Genomic DNA, 18739 nt, shown 5'->3' on the forward strand with positions numbered 1-18739 from the left:
TCAACAAATACATTTTGGATATATGTCAGGCACTGATGTACTTAGAGCACAAAAGAGAAAAATATTCTTGCTTTCTGGAACTTAACTGTAGAAAGAATGATAATCAGACATACATTGTTGAAAATTCAGTTACTTTAATGGAGAAGATGTGATTTTTTTTTTAAAGGAGACAGACTTGTAGTGGAGAAATCACTGCTGGTAGTTATGTTTGGACTTGCCATAGGGATCATCCTGTGGAGACTTAGAGCAAGTAACAGGCTTGCCTAGATCGACTTTCATAAGCTTTCTCTCTGTATCAGCAGGGAGACAGTTCTGCTTTTTCTTTATCCTCATAAAATCCCTCCTAAGATCCAATCTCTATTATGTTCAGGTACTGTGCTCAGCTTTGAATAATTTTTAAAAAAAAGCTCATAAGCTAATAGCAGGCCACACAATAGAAACTAACTAAAATTAAGTAGGATGTAGAAATTCCACTTCTAGATATATCCCCAAAGAACAGCAAGCAGAGACTTGAACAGATATCTGTATACCATTATTCATAGCAGGGTTACTCACAATAGCCAAAAGGTGAAAACAACACAAATGTCCATTGACCAATGAATGGACAAGCAAAAATGTGATATATACGTACAATGAAATATTATTCAGCCTTAAAAAGGAAGGAAATTCTGACAAATGCTACAACATAGATGAACTTTGAAAACATTGTGTTAAGTAAAAATATCCAGCCAGACACAAAATGAGAAATATTATATGATTCTACTTATATCTGGTGCCTAGAAAAGTCAAAATGTATAGAGAAATAAAGTAGAATAGAGTTTATCAGGGGCCGGGGAAAAGGGGAATAGGAAGTTACTGGTAAGAGTTCCAGTTTTTTAATGATGAAAAAGTTTTGGAGATGAATAGTGTTGCTAGGTGCATACCAATGGGAATGTACTTAATGTCACAGAAGTATATGGTTAAAAAGTTGCTTTACATGGTAAATTTTATGTTAGGTCTCTTTTATCACATTAAAAATAAATAATAAAAGAAGCCATTGGAAGACACATACACCCAGAAGCCATAGACAATATCTAAAGGAGGGTGCATGGATGCGTTCCAATAAAATTATTTATAACAATGGGAAAAAATAGGCAACTGTGTCTCATGGAGACTCCATGGAGAGAAAAAATACATATTATGGCAGGGTAAGCAAAAGAACAAGAAGATATTCAGTATTGATTGAATCTGTGAAGAAGGAACTTAAAGACTGGAAGAAAGAAAGTGGCAGGCAGAAAAGGCATGCCAAGAAGATCCCACATGACCAAAGATATGGAGATGGGGTAAAGGATATTACCTGATTGGGAATCAGAAGTATTGTGCTCAGGGACAATGTGGGATAGGGTAAAATTGTTCAACCATCTGGGATAGGATTATGAAGAATCTTTAAAACCTAATTCACACAAGGAACTGACTGTTAGAGAGGAGTTAATAAAGTAGAGAGGCAATAGCAGCGGCAAAGATGTATAGATCTTGACTAACTATTATAGGCCCTAAACAATAGCATAGATCATTTATAGATATCTCAAAAACTAATACAAAGAAGCTCAAACTTTTGTCAGACACAACAACCTTTTTCACAATTCTGAACTCCAACAAATGTGCATTTTATAATAACACATTGCGTCTTTAATTACAACTTTACAAGTAACGTGGTGATAACCACATATCCATTTCTTTAGTCAACTTTCAATAAACAGAGCAGAGCATTAAATCTTAGTTTTGTGGAGAGAGTCTGTAGACAATTACAATAATGCTATTCAATTTATGTAACTTTGTTGATTTAAAATTATATTTTGTTAGTTTACTTTTTTCCTGCCAGTATTATTCACTATGTCATCAGATTCAATGGGGCACAGAACACCTCTGTTTCACTGGTGGTCCCTGTCCCTGCCTTACTTACAGTAAGTAAATGCCATGGTTTGTAAGCGGTGATTCACTCACATTCTCTATTTCATATGCCTCAGGAGCTGGCTCTTATCCCCCTGCAGTTCATACCAATCATCATTCCTTTCCAAAGGCCCAAACTTGATGAAGTCATGTTGCCATAAGGGGGTATTGCATTGTAAGAAACACAACCATAACCACTTTTGAGTGGCAAACTAGATACCAATCTTGGTGTTGTTTTCTATTTATGTGTGTATATATAATCTATTTTTGTTCTTTTTAGAAATATTTTATGGCTTTATGTATAGTCACATGAATATATTTAACAGAAATGCATGAGTGAGATCTCACACATGCATCTCTCCCGCTTTTCTTGAGGCTAGTTTTCTTTTCAGTTTTTGCTTGCCCCTCTTTCTTCCCCTGACTTCTTTCCTAACCTGACCTAAAAGACTTTCATATTTTCTCCCTATTCATATGATCTCTGTATGTGTGAGTGTGTTTGTGTGGTATCATAAAGGCGCAAATATACAGGGTTTTATATTCTCCCCAAACTAGCATATTATTCAGATTCTATTGAATATTGCTTTTACCAAACAATAATCCCTTTTATTTGTTCATTTTAATGGCTGCATAAGATTTCATAGTTTGGATGTATCCTAAAGTATTTAGCCAGTTCCCTGTTAGTGGACATTTATTTTGTGTCTACATTTGTAATATTTGTTTTGTTTTGCCACTTTATATAATATTGCAATGGACATCTTGTACATAAATTCTCAGATAACTGATGCTTTTATCATTACAATAGCTAGTCCAGGAATGTATTTTCTAGAGCAAAGATATACATATATATATATTTTTAATTTTCGTGGCTTTTTCTTTTTTTATTTTTATTTTTGAGAGAGAGAGATAGTGAGCATGAGTGGGGGGGTGTTAGGGAAAGGAAAGAGGGAGAAGCAGGCTCCCTGCTGAGCAGAGATCCCAATGCAGGGCTCCATCCCAGGACCCTGGGTTTATGACCTGAGCAGACGCTTAACTGACTGAGCCACCCAGGCACCTTAGTAGGTTTTTTTTTTTTTTTTTAATAAAAAGGTTTTAGCACTTAATATTTTAACCAGCAATGTGTATGAATGGGCTCTTCCCTTCCTAGCAATAGATGTTTTTGATTTTCATTTTGCCTGTCTGATGAGTAAAAAGATTTTGAACTGTTAATTTATTTCCATGATTCTTACTTCTTCTGGAATATCTTTTTGTATGGCTGATGATTACAATTTCATCTGCAAATTGTCTGTTAATACAGTTTGTTCATTTTTCTATAGATAGTTTTTCTTCTTAATTTTAAAAGCTCCTTGCAAGGAGTAGCTAACATTTATTGAGTATTTACTACATGTAAGACATATTTTAATCAAGTTTATATAGTTCAACAATTTAATTTTGTATTCATATTCATAAGTGAGATTGTGTTATATTTTTTAATTTAATTTTATGTTTTCTGACTGTTGTTTCTATAGTTATTCTGATATCACAAAAGGAACTGCAGGGTTTTATCTTCTTATATGCTTTGGAATACCTTAAAATATAGGAATTACTTTTTCTTTAAGGATTAGGTTAAACTCACATGTGAGAATCCTGGTCTATATTTCCATGGTAAGTCTCTAATACTTAATATTTTCTGAAGTAATTGTTCTAGTTTAATTATCTGCTATTCTTATGTCAATTTTAGTAATTTGCATTGTTCTAGGAGATCATCCATGTCTCACATTTTTCAAAATTAATTTCCCAGAATTGCTTGTAGTATTCTCTCAGTTTCTTCTGAATCTGTGGTTGCACATCCTTTCTCATTACTAATCTTGTCTATTTTTCATTCTCTTCTTATTTTCTTTTGTTAGGATTAGAAGAGGTTTATCTCTTTTGTTGATCTATTCGAAGAGCTAGCTTTTGAACTCAATTCGACCTCTATTTTTCAGTCTTCTATTTTGAATTTACTTTTCATTATTGTTTTTCCTTTTATAATCTCTGAAGTTGTATCCTTATTTTATCTCTATCTTAAAAAAAAAAAACAACTTAAGCCTATGAGGTCCTCCCTGAATACAGCTTTCACTGCCCAGATCGTCGTCACAGTAAAAATATGAGACAGTTATTATTTTATATACATTTTACCTAGAGGAAACAGAATGTCAAATGTACGTGGAGCTTTCACAAGGTCAGATTTAAAACCAGGTCTGGATATGAGAGATAATTCCTTAACTAAATCTAGAGAATTCTTCATTAAGTGCTTTAATAGGCTCTCTCTAAATTAATAAATATTGCATACCACCATTTAGGCAAGGAATATTATTTGTTTTGGTTATGTTTTATCTCTTTTCAAATTGCCAAGGACTATAAGAAATAACAATAATAATCACTAAGGCTCTAGGAGAGGGAGGGATATTTGGCCATGCCTCAAAGGGACTGTTCATGGTCTTTTTATTACTAATGAATGCCTCATGTCGACAGTCTAGTCCATTTTGACTCTGAATTCTCACATGCTTTGTGTTTTGATAATGCCATATTTCCTACTATGTAGCTAAGAACAATGTTGTTCTTATAAAACAGTATCATTACTAGCTACTCTTAAATAATCATGTGCACAATGGCTTCTTTTAAATATCTTTCTAATATGTGCTCTGCAGTTATATCTTTCAAGGATTCTCAGTCCAATTTCTAATTAAGCATGGAAAGGAGAAACAAAAACTGAAATATGTTAAAATCTATGTTAAATGGGGAAGCCTGAGTGGCTCAGTTGCTTAAGCATCTGCCTTCAGCCCAGGTCATGATCCCAGGGTCCTAGGATAGTGTCCCACATAGGACTCCTTGCTCAGCTGGGAGACTACTTCTCCCTCTTGCTGCCACTCCCCCTGCTTGTTCTCTCTTTCTCTCTGACAAATAGATAAATAAAATCTTTAAAAAATGATAAAATAAATTAAAAAATAAACTGTGTTAAATGAATAATTACATGTCTAGTAAGCAGAACAAAAAACAAAAACATTTATATGACATAAATGTTAATATATAGAACCAGTGTGTGTGTCTTTGTGTGTGTCTGTGTGTGTGTGTTTGTGTGTGCATGTATCAGTATTGTGACCAGCACTAGATAGCAGGAAATTCAATATTGAGGTCACAAAGGATGCCCAAATTTATATTTTCCTGTTTGCAGAATGAAAGCATCTGATACTAAATGAATAAGTGTGAAAGTTGGTATTGTGTGCAAAAATTAAATAGCATGCATTGAATTTTTACAGACACAAGTTCGCCTATACATGAAGATTGGCTTTATGAGTTCCTGAAAACAGGCCTAAGACTTTACTCATAATGTAACATTAGATTCTGGCTCAGAGTTTTGCAGTGTTCTCCGTGCAAGAAGCTTTATTCAAACTTAATTTTAGAGGATAGAAAATTCTCACCATTTGTCTTACTATAACAGAACCTTCTTATGGCTCTAATAGAATATTTAAATGTCAACTCTTAGGAAAATATCCCTTGACTCAGGATGCACAAACTGCAAAAAAAGCACCTAGGAAACCTAATGAATTTGCTTTCAAAATACAGTAGTCTATTGTTATCATGTGAGGACACAAACTGGAGGGAATTCCTTTTTTGTGCCCACATTAATACTTAGACAAAAGCACTAGATTTTGTACAAAAATATCTATTTAATAATTTTAAGGTTAATAATAAGTATTTCACAAATCAAAATCACAGTGAGATACCACCTCATACCAGTCAGAATGGCTAAAATTAACAAGTCAGGAACAGCAAATTTTGCTGAGGATGCAGAGAAAGGGGAACCCTTTTAACGCTGCTGATGGGAATGCAAGCTGCTGCAACCACTCTGGATAATGGTATGGAGGTTCCTCAAAAAGTTAAAAATAGAGCTACCCTATGACCTAGCAATTGCAAGACTAGGTATTTACATAAAGGATACAAATATAGTGATCCAAAGGGGCACCTGCACCCCAATGTTCATAGCAGCAGTGTCCACAATAGCCAAACTGTGGAAAGAGCCCAGATGTCTATGCACAGATGAGTGGATAAAGAAAAGGTGATATGTATGTGTGTGTGTGTTTGTTTGTGTGTGTGTATGAATATTACCCAGCCATTAAAAAAAAATGAAGTCTTATCATTTGCAATGACATGCATGGAACTAAAAGGTATTATGCTAAAAGAAATAAGCCAATCAGAGAAAGACAAATATCATATGATTTCACTCCTATGTGGAATTAGGGAAACAGAGGATCATAGGGGAAGGGAGGGAAAAATAAAATAAGATGAAATCAGAGAGGGAGACAAACCATAAGAGACTCTTAATCTCAGGAAACAAACTGAGGGTTGCTGGAGGGGAGGTGGGGGGATGGGGGTAACTGGGTGATGGACATTAAGGAGGACACGTGATGGAATGAGCACTGGGTGTTATACACAACTAATGAATCACTGAATTCTACCTCCAAAACTAAGAGATTTTAAATAAAAGTAACATGATAAAAAACAAAAGTAAACATGATACTAAACATCTGATATATATAATTAGTGTGTTAACCACTGGGCTATGAGGAAAAATTCTCTTTAACTGTTTAGTCAAGAAAGCAATGTTCATTTTATCCCAGGTTTTGTTTTATACCAGGTTCCTTCAGGGCATAGATGCAATCTAGCATTGCCAATAATATTTTCTACAAGCCAAATTTATATATCCCACGGTGGTTATAGTAAAAGGATTTATATATACATTATATTGATATATTTAAGATTTAAGAATACTGAAGAAAACCGTAAGATTTAAAGCATATCTGAAATATGATGGTTTAGTGAAAGGCGATTACTGACCTGGGCCAGTTTATATTATTTTTAATTAGCTTTGCAGAAAGAGGAATAGCACATCAAATGTGAAATGCTACACATTGACTTTAGAAAGAGGCACATTTGACATAAAAATAATCGCAATAGCCAGGTCAAATAATGAAAATGGAAGTTCTTAGGGCAGAGCAGAAAGAAGAAAAATGATGAATAACAGCAAGGGAGTGCTATTCCTATGATAAAGTTTTAATGAATTTTTTCATGCTTTTTAAACTTTGCGGGAGCAGGGAGATGGATAAACTTTCCCAGTTTTAGTTTGTAAATCATTTAAGCATTTGCAGTTCTAACTTGGAAGTTGTAGAGTTATAGCTCATTCAACATGGGATCCATCACCTTTCCAAAAAATGGTATCAGCCACTTCTTGCCTTTTTAGACAATCACGCAGGACATTTCAAAGTTACAGGCACTAATGAAAACACATTCTGTGTCATTCAGCCAAATGAAATTAGGTTAGAGCTAGGAGGTCCCTCACATGGGTTTCAAAGGATGTCGTTCTTTAATACCTTTCAGATTTCAGGATTTATCCTAAGAAGTCACTTTAGTTCCTTGATATGCAGAATACAATCTGAACATTTTTTTTGAATTTGGGAAGGGATAGGGGACAAAGGTAAGCCATCATTTTCCTCATCAGTCTAAGTATGTGAGTTTAACGAAAAAATGATGCAAATTAAATCTTATGACTTCACACAGAATGACATGAGTTCAAAAGGAACCATGAAATGTCATCTTTAAAAGTTTGGGTAGATTTCCTTAACCAGATTCTTAAACAGTGGCTAACAGTTAAGAAACTATCATGCAGTAAAGCTTGAAATCAGGTAACGTGATGCCGCCAGTTTTATTTTTGTTTTTCAACATTTCCTTAGCAATTCGGGGTCTCTTCTGATTCCATACAAATTTTAGGATTATTTGCTCCAGCTCTTTGAAAAATACTGGTGGAATTTTGATTGGAATGGCATTAAAAGTATAGATTGCTCTGGGCAGTATAGACATTTTAACGATGTTTATTCTTCCAATCCAAGAGCATGGAATGGTCTTCCATCTTTTTGTGTCTTCTTCAATTTCTTTTAGGAGTGTTCTGTAGTTCCTTGAGTACAGATCTTTAACCTCTTTGGTTAGGTTTATTCCGAGGTATCTTATGGTTCTTGGTGCTATAGTAAATGGAATCGATTCTCTAATTTGCCTTTCTGTATTTTCATTATTAGTGTATAAGAAAGCCACTGATTTCTGGACATTGACTTTGTATCCTGCCACATTACTGAATTGCTGTATGAGTTCTAGTAGTTTGGGGTGGAGTCTTTCGGGTTTTCCATATAAAGAATCATGTCATCTGTGAAGAGAGAGAGTTTGACTTCTTCCTTGCCAATATGGATACCTTTTATTTCTCTTTGTTGTCTGATTGCTGTTGCTAGGACTTCTAATACAATGTTGAACAAGAGTGGTGAGAGTGGGCATCCTTGTCGTGTTCCTGATCTCAACGGGAAGGCTGCAAGCTTTTTCCCATTGAGGATGATATTTGCTGTGGGTCTTTCATAGATAGATTTGATGAAGTTCAGGAATGTTCCCTCTATCCCTATACTTTGAAGCGTTTTAATCAGGAACGGATGCTGGATTTTGTCAAAAGCTTTTTCTGCATCAATTGAGAGGATCATGTGGTTCTTCTCTCTTCTCTTATTGATTTGTTCTATCACATTGATTGATTTGCGAATGTTGAACCATCCTTGTAACCCAGGGATGAATCACATTTGGTCATGGTGGATAATCTTTTTAATGTGCTGTTGGATCCTGTTTGCTAGGATCTTGTTGAGAATCTTAGCATCCATATTCATCAGTGATATTGGTCTGAAATTCTCCTTTTTGGTAGGGTCTTTGCCTGGTTTGGGGATCAGGGTAATGCTGGCTTCATAAAAAGAGTCTGGAATTTTCCTTCAATTTTTTGAAACAGCTTCAGGAGAATAGGTGTTATTTCTTCTTTGAAAGTTTGATAGAATTCCCCAGGGAATCCGTCGGGTCCTGGGCACCATGGAGTATTATGCCTCCATCAGAAAGGAAGAATACCCAACTTTTGTAGCAACATGGACAGGACTGGAAGAGATTATGCTGAGTGAAATAAGTCAAACAGAGAGAGTCAAGTATCATATGGTTTCACTTATTTGTGGAGCATAACAAATAATATAGAGGACAAGGGGAGATGGAGAGGAGAAGGGAGTTGAGGGAAATTGGAAGGGGAGGTGAACCATGAGATTCTATGGACTCTGAAAAACAACCTGAGGGTTTTGAAGGGGCAGGGGGTGGGAGGTTGGGGGAACCAGGTGGTGGGTATTAGGGAGGGCACAGATTGCATGGAGCACTGGGTGTGGTGAAAAAACAATGAATACTGTTACGCTGAAAATAAATAAAAAATTTAATTAAAAAAAAAAAGAAACTATCATGCATTGGAATTTATTATATAAAGATCCTTCCTGATACTTAGACCTCATTCAGATACTTCTACCTTCTATTTATTTGGCTTTTTGTACCCATACATTTCTCTCTAATAAATTTCTTGTAACTGAGAATTTCATTCCAACATTCTAGACAGCTAGGATTTGCTTTTAAAATGTGTGAAGCACTTTTTATAAAACATCTGCCATTGTGCAGTCAAGCTAAAGAGACTTCTCTTTAAATTCAAGAGAAATTCCTCAAGTATTTATGTAATCCTTCCAAATATAATGCATTTAAATGATCAAAAATGTAGGAAAACCAAAGTAGTTTTGCTGTTTTTTCAGCATATGCTTTTATACTGTGTTTAAAATTTATGTAAAATAAAAAAAAATATGTAAAATTTTAAGACTTATAGACGTAAATCATACCTATTTTTCCATTGAGAGATGAATGTACTGAATCTTTCATAATTCAATGATGAATAGTTCAAAATACACAACATAAAGGGTGGGCTGCCTTAGCTTTTGAGGACTTGGCTCTTTATTCCCTCTCATATCTCTATCTTGCAAAGAGTATTTTTTTAAATTTTATACAAATATGGAAGTTTATACTAGAAAACACCTTCTATTTTTTATTTTATTTTTTAATGGTATGAAAATTGGCAGAAACTTTTGAAATGCAATTTTATTCATTTTTTGCTAATGCATTTTTTGTTTTCTTTTTTCTTTTATATTAAGTTCAATTAGCCAACATACATCACTAGTTTTTGATGTACTGTTCACTGATTCATTAGTTGTATGTAACACCCAGTGCTCATCACATCACATACCTTTCTTAACACCCACTTTTTAAAAGTACATTTTGACCTAGATTGCATCCTAAGACTTAGTTCTAGGTACAGCACTTGCTATGAAGATACTATCCCTACTTTCAATGATTAAGTTTTACATATTTAGTCATTCGTTAAATATTTTTCACCACCTCCTTACACCACATGTTGAATGGTAAAGATGGAGACAGACTAAAAAATGGACTTATATCAAATTGCCTAAAGACAACTGAAGTGAGTTCAAATTTCCCTATATTTTGGATGTGTTTATGATCACAGTCATTTGTCACAAGGTAGTTCTTTTTAATGGAACTATGTTTTTACTTGCTTATATACTGCCTCTTGGCAACAAAGATTTGAAGCAGCTAAGTTTTAAAAACCCCATAATGTAAAGAAAATAGAAACATTAAAGGGGTAAAAGAAAATTAAAACAAACATATCAAAGTAAAGGTTTCAATGCAAGCACTTTCATTGATCATAAAATACAGGACTGAACTTTTTTGCCAAGTAGCTTCTACAGCTCAACTCAGCAAAATTTCTTATATGGAATATTATATACTAGAAGGCATCAGTTCAGAAAATGAACTCTGTGCTCAGTAATAATTTCACAACATAGAATAAAATATGTATATACTTTCAATGTGATATTATTAAACTTGAATTTTTATAAATATTATGTATCTTATACCCAGCAATATAGAATGTTACTTTAATGAAAGCAGAACCCTATATAGCCATAGCTTTCTAACCTTGAACCATGTATACTGATTTCAAGGAAAAAATTTGTCAATAGCAACCCCGAAAACTTTCAAGTGACATGACTAACATTCATTATAATAAGAAGAAATTTTAAATTGTAACACATTTTGAAGCCATATTATCACAAAAATATCTCTAAATGTACAAATCACAAGTAAATGGCTACCTCAGTTTTGAGTTTAATATGCAAGAAAAAATACTATTCTACCTTGAGGCAAGAAATGCACTGGTCAGGGGGAATATAACTAATTCACCTTATGAAATTATTTTAAATGAGAATTAGCTTCATTTTTAAGAGTAGTAATTTCCCATTGATGAATTTAAATATTACAGTATATGCTTGTATATAATTTCTATATTCTATAAAAGAATATTCTGAAATATGTACAACCATTTCTTTTCTTTTTTTAAAAAGATTTTGTTTATTTATTTGACAGAGAGGGATCACAAGTAGGCAGAGAGGCAGGCAGAGAGAGAGGAAGGGAAGCAGGCTTACCTCTGAGCAGAGAGCCCGATGCAGGGCTCAATCCCAGGACCCTGAGATCATGACCTGAGCTGAAGGCAGAGGCTTTAACCCACTGGGCCACCCAGGTGCCCCTGTACAACCATTTCTATTAGTACATTTCACATTTCGGAGATGATGAAGTGGACCCTAAGTCATGGAATCATTTGGCAAAAATCCCGGAGTTAGTGACAGGGTTAAAGGATAGACTTCTCCTGGATCCTCAGAATAAATACAAAGTGCAGACATAGTACAGTCCTATTTTGTGGATTGAAAATTCGGTGTAAGAACTAATACTTGTCTAACATAAATTAACTTAAAAATTTGGAATTTATATCTGAACACTGGATTTTATGAGTAATACATAGAGGCAGTTTATGGTCAGTCAAAGATATTATGTTCTGACACACTCCAAAATATGTATTATATGGCTATTTAAGTCTCTGAATACTTAAAGAACACATAAAATACTAGCTTTAAAGAATACTTTAGAACCCTCTTTATCTAAGATCATATGCCAGGAAGAGTGACTAGCATATCATTTTTCAGATCAGTGACATTTGATAAGCATTCACTCTAACTCAGTGACAATTTTCAATGATGTGATTAAGTGAATATTTGAACATAGCTGACATTTGAATTTTCAACATAGGCTTTTAAATACTCACTTTAGATTTGTGCTATAAATGTATAAAAATGATCTTATTTGTTTTGTGCTACTTCACATTTATACTGCTTGAACATTTGAAGTTACTTGGTAAGAATTTGCCACTTTGTCATAGACAGTTGATGAGAATGGTGTATGGAACATAAGTATGAGATCTACAGCTGTGTCAGCTAATATTAAATCATACTAAATCAAAAAGTCCTGGTATACTGTATGCACAGGATGTATTACACGATTACACTTCTTGTATGAATATTTAAAATAAAGATGGAGTGTATTCTATGACTTCAAAGAGGTACTGAGATCCATAAAATGTAAACATGGAAATCTTGGGGGTGCCTGGGTGGCTCAGTCAGTTAAGTGTCTCTTGGTTTTGGCTAAGGTCACAATCTCAGGGTCCTGAGATTGAGTCCCTGCTTGTCACTCTCCCTCTGCTCCTCCCTGCTCTCTCTTTGTCTCTTTCTCTCTCAAATAAATAAATAAATAATCTTTTAAAAAGCACATGGAAATCTAGGTATGGAAGAAGTGAAAACAAACTGCAATTAGCCAATTAAGGGAAGACAGATATCATAATGTATCCAGAGCGCAGTTTGAAATACCATGGGCAGTTAAATCTCCCTACTAGATCTTTAATGGCTAAATTCCTTTAACAGTGAAAAAATATCATTCATTATTCAATTTGACACAAAATGATGAAAACCAAATCTCTGGTAGAGGAAACTCACTGACTGGAACTTATTTATATCTAAGGGGGTAAAAATATATCAAGAAACAAATTAAAATGACCCGTCAAATGTTTCTTTTCATTTGAGAGAAAACGTGGTTAAAGACCCACAGAACTGAATTCAGAATGTCTGGTGGAGACTGTCACAAACAAAAGCAGAGAAGGGTAAAGGAATGGTAGAATAGCAATATGAGAGATGTTTCCATTACCTGTGATTTGCTTTATCTAACTTCAACAAGTAGCAAGGAAATGCAAGCTGTGGCTATGTTTTATATCTTGAGCTGGTGTGTAGACAAGCTTAACCACTTGATACAGTCAGACTCTATTTCACAGGATTTTGTACTTTCTTTTGTTTGCTTTTTTAAACCATGGCTAGCTTTATTACAAATGAGCTTTGCTCTCAGCAAATATTGTAATAAAGGTATCACTGCACTTGGAAGTACTTTATTCTCAATAAGTCGTTTTGAAAATAAATTATTGATAGCAGAAATAACTTCATGCTAAAACAGCCACTACAGAGAATGCAAATCAGAACATAAATGTGGTATCTGAGCTCTACAGAGCTAAGCTGTGAGTGCCATTTGAGTGAGGATAGCAAATGAGGCATCGGGACTGAGAAGGGAAAGGAAACCGAGGCATGGAGTCAAATTGAGTTGCTAGTTGAGAACAAGGAAATGTGTGGAAATGGGTCATTTATGGCAGAGGAATAGGCCAAAGTGGACAACATCCTAAGAAGGAAGGAAAAAACAAAATGGACTTGACCTAAGATTTTGAAACTCCCACAAAGTAACCTTTCTAAAGGAAGCTTCTAACACCCCTTTAACAAAAGGGAGGTCTAACTTTTTCCAAATTATTTTAAAAACTCAGGTGTGTGGATAGAGTTGTAGAATTTTTAAGTCCCTAATGATTTTCTTTTTTTTTTTTTTTTTTTTTTTTTTTTTTTTTTTTTTTTAAAGATTTTATTTATTTATTTGACAGACAGAGATCACAAGTAGGCAGAGAGGCAGGCAGAGAGAGAGGGAGAAGCAGGCTCCCCGCTGAGCAGAGAGCCCGATGCGGGGCTCGATCCCAGGACCCCGAGATCATGACCTGAGCCGAAGGCAGAGGCTTTAACCCACTGAGCCACCCAGGCGCCCCAAGTCCCTAATGATTTTCTATCAGCAATTGTCAATTTCTTAAAGTTAGGATAAACTTATCACTGGTGCCATTAGACTCAGAATCCTTTGAGAAAGATTGGTTTTGTTTAATTTTATGATTTCTTAACTTCTCTTGGCTACTGGTTAAGGTAGTCTATATTCCATTTTGTTAATTCTCATAATTTATCATTTTAAATAGAATATAATCTAATTTAATTGCTTTTTTATGATCAACATATAGCTCTGTGTAGATTCCATTTTCGGTTTCTGTATCTCTTAAACTTGTGTTTAAAATTTTCTTTCTGCATTTAAGTTGCATATATTTGCTTTCCCCCTCCTTTTCCTGATTAAATTTATGAGATTAGTCTATTTTATTACTTTATTACAAAGAACTAGCTCTGAAATTTATCTAGTGTTTCCTCTTTCTGACTTATTTATTTCTTCATTTATCTTTTATTTTCTACTTTCCTTAGGGCATTTTTTCTTTTTGTAACATTTATGGTTGAAATCTTGAATTAATTTAATCTTTTTTTAATGAAATTAAAAGCAAAGACACAAATTGAACCTCTGAGTAAAACCTAGGTCATTTCTCATGGAATGTTTTTCCTACACAAATGTGGATTTATACTCTTGATTCTTTATACAAAACATTTTAAATTAATCAAATTGAATTTTTAGAAGTATTATTAATTTCTAGTACTGCATTATTATCATCTGAGTATATACTTTATAAGCTCTTCTTTTCATGTACTTGACACTCTTACAGCATCCTAATATATTATCCATATTTGTACATAGGGCAGGAATATTTTTTATGTATTTATCTTTTCCTAGGCCTTTGGTAAGTTTGTGCAGCAGAGCAGAAATAAGAAATAACTCATAGTCTGTTTTCCTTTTCTGGCTCTGATGTTCCCCAGAAGCATGGGAAAGGATACGGTATCAGCTGCTTCCAAACTTATCCAGAAACCGTCTCTGCTCCCTGTCAGCAAATAGAGGTGGTATGCTTTCAAAAGTGAATGGCTTCCTGGTACACCCAGGAAGTGGGTGTTCGACCGTAGGCAACATAAAGACTCAGTACAGACATTCTCAAGTCTACATTTGACCAGAAAATAGAGAATACTTGGAGTGTTGGTTATTCTCTGCCCCCTCTCCAGTCCTTCACCCCGTCTGTGTATTAGATGACTCATCTAGTTTAAAATGACTTTATCACCTAGGATCTCTCACCTTCTGGCTTCTGGTTGAGCTTGAGCAATGAGTAGCATTGGCAGGATACTGGAGAATCAAATAGAGAGACCAAGGTATCAATCTTCTCCCAACTCCCCCAGCAGGCCAAGATTTGGGAATAACTTCATTTTTTAGGTACATACATACATCACAGTTGCTCGCCAGTGGCCCCTCTCACAAGGTTGGAGCTTTCACTGGTTTAAGGTAACAGCTCTCTCCCTTTTGTCTCTTTAGGTTTAGGAATAAATGCTATTAACTCTTGCTAGTCTCTGCACACTTCACCATTCATTGTTACTCCCTTTAACTCTCTTCACATTTCTATGTCTATTCCCTTCATTACAGTCTCTTCAGCTTTGTCTTTGCAGGCTTTCTGTTTCATACCGGAACTGTTAATGAGACACTTGGTTTCACCAGAAGACTTGCACTTTGGTGGTGAATCTATCAGTGGCTACTTCGATGGACCGAAGATGAATGGCTTTTCTCCTGCCTATAAAAGGCACCACATCAGTCTACTGATCTCTGGCCATTCCTAGGGATAGGGAAGAGCATTCCTAATAATGACAACGAATTTTCTGAATGCTGGTTTGAGAGCTCAGATTTGGATTTAGGGAATTTAAATTAAATTATAAATTATTGCTTTTCCTGCAAACCCAACTTTATGGGGCAGAAGGTTAATACATAATGCACACATATTTTATAGAATCATCTGTGCTTTGGGGTATCAATGGGAGGGTAATCGTTATTAAATCTATAGTTTATGCAATCTGTATTCTCTCTCTCTATATATATATATATTTTTTTTCTTTCTGTTAAGTGTGTTCTAACCTGACAATGGCAAATTAAAGACTGAATAAAAATATACTTCTGAGCCTGCGGTCCAGTCCACTGCTGTCGCTAGGGGCGGAACCAACTCCAGCTCCCTGAGCGGCTTGGGAGGCTTGTGAGGGGCCAGGGGACTTCGGACATGGGAGAGCCCCTGGAGGCACAGGCCTGTGCTGGCCCCCACAGTACTCTGCAGGGCTACAAAAGGAGGGGGAACCTGTCCAGAATCCCTGCAGGGCAGGAAACCTCAACACAGAAAAACTGCGATGAAAATGAAGGAATGCCTGAGAACCAAGGAAAGAGTACAAAGAACAGCCACGGGATGTGGGAAAACCAGAAGTAACTTGTACTCTGGAAAACAAGGAAAAGTTAGAAAATGAGGGAAAGACAAATCACAAGGGAAAGGCAGGAAATGAGGAAATTATAAAGGACAAGGAAACGCCAGGGAATGTGGCAAAACCGGAAGATGGAAAGACAGTGAGTGAGGGAAAGCCAGAGGGCAAGGCAAAGCCAAAAGAAGAAAACCAGGCAGTGAGGGAAAGCAAAAGGAAGAGGGAAAGCAAGCCAGTGAGCCAAAGGCTGCAGGAAAGTGCCTAGCTGCGGATGGTGTACCCAGGAAGGCCAGAAGAAAAACCAACAAGGGGCTGGCTCCGTGCCGCCAGGAATATAAGGCCATACGATAAGCATGTGAGGAATGAGGAGATGAGAAGAGAATTCGATGAAATGGTCAGGGTGGAGGATAAGGTGAAGAAAACCAGAGAGAAATGGGGAGGAGAGTATATGGATGCAAAGAGCTTTACAGGATCCCTTCCACCCAAGGGGTCAAAGAGAACTCAGGGGGTGGCTGCAGGGCCCCACAAAAGGTCTTCAAAGACATTCCTTTTGTGTAGTGCCCCTGGCAGCATTTGCCAGGCCCTGTGCTTTAACCTTATGCTAATAATTTGCTTTAGCTGTCACTTTTGTTATCAGGAGCATTTCAACCCAACTAGAGTACTCTATCAGTAGGGGATTTTTCACCCACGTGCACTGCATAGACGTTCTAACTCTTGGAAAAATAAAGCAGCTTATAATATTAAAAAAAAAAATTCCATTACATTTTCTTTGTGGTTTTAGTGGTATTTCTATTATGCAGTAAGTTGTATAATGTGTGATTTTATTTTTTCAAAGATATATTTATTTTGGAGAGAGGGAGACAGAGTGGGGGAGTGGAGCAAAGGAAGAGGGAGAGTCTTAAGCAGAGTGCAGAGCCCACCCTGGGGCTCGATCTCAGGGACCAGAAATCATAACCTGAGCCAAAACCAAGAGTCAGATGCTTAACTGACTGCACCCACCCAGGTGCTCCTGTATCATATTTTAATTACTGATTATAACTTTCCTGGATAAAAATGTACTCTTTTTAAATACTTTTAAGTTTTTCTGTGTTATTATTTAACTTTTTCTCTAATCTTAAAAGAATGTGTTTTATTAGCAGTTCAATATATAGTAGCACCTTGAGTTTCAGTCATTGCCATCTCCTTCAGCACAAAGTTCAAAGCCTAACCATGTCTTCCCATGTTTTCCCTTCTCCCTTCTTGTCTTCCCTTCTTTTATGGCTTTTCTGTTTTATTGCCAGAATGCCTTCTGGTCTTATATTGAAAACTGTGCAATTAATAATTACAATACATATATAGGAAAGCCAACATATGCAGGAAACCCACCCTGCTACCTCTCTGATCCCCTGCTTGCCTGTGTTTTCTCCATGTTCAGTCCTGTCTTGTGAGTCCTATTTGCAAACTTTTTTTTTTCTCTCTCTCTCATCAAGATCTTTCTGTTCCTCTGCCTGGACCATTTTCCTATAGAAAATCCCATGGCTCACTCCCTCTCTTCCTTCCAGGCTTTAACTGCATCACAGCTTAACTGAGAGTTCTTCCCATACCTCCTATTCTGTTTATGATTTATTCGTTCATTTAGCTATCACTACATTCTAAATGTTTAATGTTCCCTGGTATATGACTATAAATTCTATGGCATAAAGGGTTGTGTCTGTTCTGATCACTGACTACAGTGTTCCTACCACCTAGAATACAATCGAACACATAAGAGACATTCAATAAATAATGTGCTGAATGTAAATATACTAACATTGTTTAAAGTATGATTTCTCAAAATCTCCAATCAAGGCCTTCCTTCTACAGTTGATTCTAATTTGGGAATCTGTGATTTTTAAAAGGAAATTTGAAATAGTCCTATCTACTATTTTATTTAATATGCCATTTTATGGATATCCTGCCCTAGGCTCATTTGTTCATCTAATATAGAATACCTAAGCCCATCTTTAAGGGGAAAAAATCCTGCTCTTGAACATTCTCTTTGATTTAATTGTATGTTTACTCTTTATGGTAATAATCAGAGACTAATAAACACATTTCCTTGAAATCTTTTCCATTTCTTTTGTACCTTCTTCTGTTACAAAATAACCGAGAAGTATAAAATGATAATAAACTTACATTTGAACAGTTATATTCTGTGTCTTTTAGCCTGGGGCTACTTCAAGTAAAGGTTATTTCACTCTGGGTTTTGATTTCCACTTGAAAATGTTTTACTTGAGATTCTACCCTTTCATACAGAGACTTCAATTTTATGCCAGTCCCTATTAAGGCCCTTGGCTGGATGGGAGCATTGTGGAAATCTGCTCTTTAAGGGCTCCTCTAAAAAGCCCTCATTTCAGGGTCTTTGGCTGCTCAAACAATGGGAAGTTCTCAAGGTTTTGTATTTTCAAAAAGAAATATGACCATCTGAGAAAAGACCTATAAAATGCATTAATCACATTCTAATTTTGTATACTTACTTATCACATTTCATT

The 18739-nt window shown here is 35.6% G+C and overlaps 1 protein-coding gene and 1 pseudogene across 3 annotated transcripts in view; one reads left to right on the forward strand and one right to left on the reverse strand.

Moving 5' to 3' along the window:
- DMD (dystrophin) overlaps positions 1-18739 on the reverse strand; it is a 2068501-nt gene that overhangs the window by 1662933 nt on the left and 386829 nt on the right. The window lies entirely within an intron of this gene.
- Positions 14773-16787, forward strand: LOC308336969 (annotated as a pseudogene). The gene is made up of 2 exons: positions 14773-14787; positions 16084-16787. The product of its transcript is annotated as an uncharacterized misc_RNA (transcript).

The sequence above is a fragment of the Martes martes genome, assembly GCF_963455335.1.
Source record: "Martes martes genome assembly, chromosome: X".
Lineage (NCBI taxonomy): Eukaryota > Metazoa > Chordata > Mammalia > Carnivora > Mustelidae > Martes > Martes martes.